Source organism: Montipora foliosa, chromosome 7, assembly GCF_036669935.1.
Source record: "Montipora foliosa isolate CH-2021 chromosome 7, ASM3666993v2, whole genome shotgun sequence".
NCBI classification, from domain to species: domain Eukaryota; kingdom Metazoa; phylum Cnidaria; class Anthozoa; order Scleractinia; family Acroporidae; genus Montipora; species Montipora foliosa.
This window is the reverse complement of record NC_090875.1, coordinates 4,064,261-4,066,760: the sequence shown is the minus strand read 5'-3', so window position 1 is coordinate 4,066,760 and position 2,500 is coordinate 4,064,261. Positions and strand designations below refer to the sequence as shown.

The window sequence follows — 2,500 nt, the reverse complement described above, 5'->3', positions numbered from 1 at the left end:
AACGTTAACGAAGGTAGCAAGCGCAATAAAAGGCAAAGTCGCGCACGGGTCACCGGGGCTCACATGTTTGGAGCTTAACCTAGTTTCTGTAGCATGAAGCGACTGTGTATGGCTACCCCCCTCACCCCTAGGCGGGATGGTAGTCCTTTGTAAGAATGTCACGAGCAGACGTATGGTGCATTAACCACAACACTGCCGTGCCTCAACTAATGAGAAAAGCTTATCTGGAATTGATGCCTCACTACTTAGGTATGTTGCCGGTAGAATCCTTTCTCAGGTTTTTACCTAGGTTAAATTGGTGATCCACATTTCATGTAGGTTGGATACACTGAAGAAAACTTTTTGGAGCCTAAATTAAGCCTAGAGAATAATTAGGCTCAAGTTAGGATTAGTTTTGGTTTTTATACATGGATATCAATTGACTTATTATACAAAAGTAAATAATGAAAAGGGCTGTGTTGAGTTGAACTTGATCGTCGTTGTAGTGTGGTAGTAAAGACACAGGACTTTAGCTCTGGAGGGTCCGAGTTCGAGTACGGGTTCGTGCATACTACAGTTCTTTGTTCGCTTACTATGTTGTTTTGATAAGTGTAGGAATACAATTGCTATAAGATGATACGAAACATTCAAGGCCCACCCCAAATTCAAAGCTATATATCAAATCATGCATGGCCAAAAATGTACATTACAAATTTAAAATGATAACTTAAAAAGATCAGTTTTAACAGCAGACTTACACTTAACTAAAGATCGTTAATTCCTAATATGTTCAGGAAGCGTATTCCAAAGCCTAGGGGCTGCCCAGATTGAAAGGCCTTATCACCTAACGTCACCGTTTACACCTGGCACTATATCGTCGGTCATAAATAGTTGTAGCACTTCGTTAGAACAGCACGTAAATCGCATCCAAGCTATTAATATGTACCCCTCTTCCTCCTTCCCTGCAGTGTTGCGTTTACCGGTTGCTTTTTGCACTCGAACCCATTACAACATTTGTGACCGAGACTGTAGGTCGATTCAACAAAGGCGCTCTCTGATTTCGAAGATTGTACCTGGCGTTCTTAACAACAAATTTGTAAATCAGTGAAGTACTGTGGAGCTATTTAGTGAAACATTTTAAAGTGAATGCGATATCTAATAGGCAACCAGTCCAAGTGTTATATGACAGAAACGAGGGAGGCCAACTATAACCCTGGCTGCAGCTGATTCTGTACTCTCAGTAATTTTTGCAACACGGATATCAGATAAACTGTGCAATTAACTGTCGCAGTAATCTAAATCACTTCTTTAGTGATACAATTACATCTCCCGATAAATACTTCCTAATTCTGCAAATATTATATAAATCAGTGATTCATCTCTCCACAATTCAAATATATATGTTTTTCATATCGTATTAACTTTCGTGATAAAACGACAAGTGTCCGTAATATGTTCCTGCATGTTCATATAGGAGTCAAATAACAAATAACTTGGATAACTTTTATAATGAACTTCAAGACCTCACGTGACTTTTTGAAGAGGATTACAGTGCACTTAGTGTTTAGCCTTTTTCATAGTATTGCAATGATATCGATGAGCCTCGATGCTCTGCGAAACGGCTGCCATTTTTTCCATTATTTGTCTGCTTCAAACTTCATGTGCATTGTACTCTTGTGTGCAAGAGTGATACAGTTATGGAGGGCTCTTCCAGCTTAGCCCAACTTCACGTCTCCTTAGCGTCCGTTCCGTGTTCTCACCTGACAAAAGTCTTGTTTATTCGCACTGCTAAAGATGGCTTAAGAAGATTCAGAACCTGGATTCCATTATTCAACTCAACCCTTCATCGAGTATTCTTTGCGTGCATTAAGGAGACTCGAAAGGCGACGCGCACGCGCGTGACCTACACACGCCATAACTAACAAACACGCGTCAGCTGAATATATCAAATTTCTATCAAAACTAGCGCGCGCAACACACTGGAAGTGGAAATACGGCGTACAACAATCTCGTTCCCAGGGTCATAGTTCCTTTGACCAGCGGTCGGGAAAGAGAGACTCGAAAACCGTGCTTTCTTGTGGATTTTTATTTACACGAGGTTGAAGATGATCTTGAAATAAACCTTTTTGCAATTTACCAGTACCGTAACGTTTTTGTTTTTGAAAATACAGCAATTTTCACTTGCGTGACAGCAGATGCTGAAATCTGTTTTGATCGATAAAATGTATCTCGTTATTATTTATTCTCCGCGGTTTAAACGCTTCGAGTGTATTAGGAGATGTGCCTATACTCATGTGTACTGTCTCGCGAGTGAAAAGTAAGCGCTGTCATATGCATGGTAAGGTGAACTCCACTGTTGACTTCCAACCGTCTCCCCTCACGCACGCGCAGTTATTTAACCGGAACCAGAGTTTTCTGGTTCCGGTTTTGGATTATTCCAGAGCCTCCCGCGCACGTTCTGCTGGACAAGGGTAACGGAGGCTCTGGGAACGAGATTGGGCGTACAATCGCGCGAACCGGT

The 2,500-nt window shown here is 41.4% G+C and overlaps 1 protein-coding gene across 2 annotated transcripts in view; it reads right to left on the bottom strand.

The window, feature by feature from the left end:
- LOC138010584 (neuromedin-U receptor 2-like) overlaps window positions 1–2,500 on the bottom strand; it is an 11,105-nt gene that overhangs the window by 1,948 nt on the left and 6,657 nt on the right. The gene's annotated exons all lie outside the window — the stretch shown is intronic.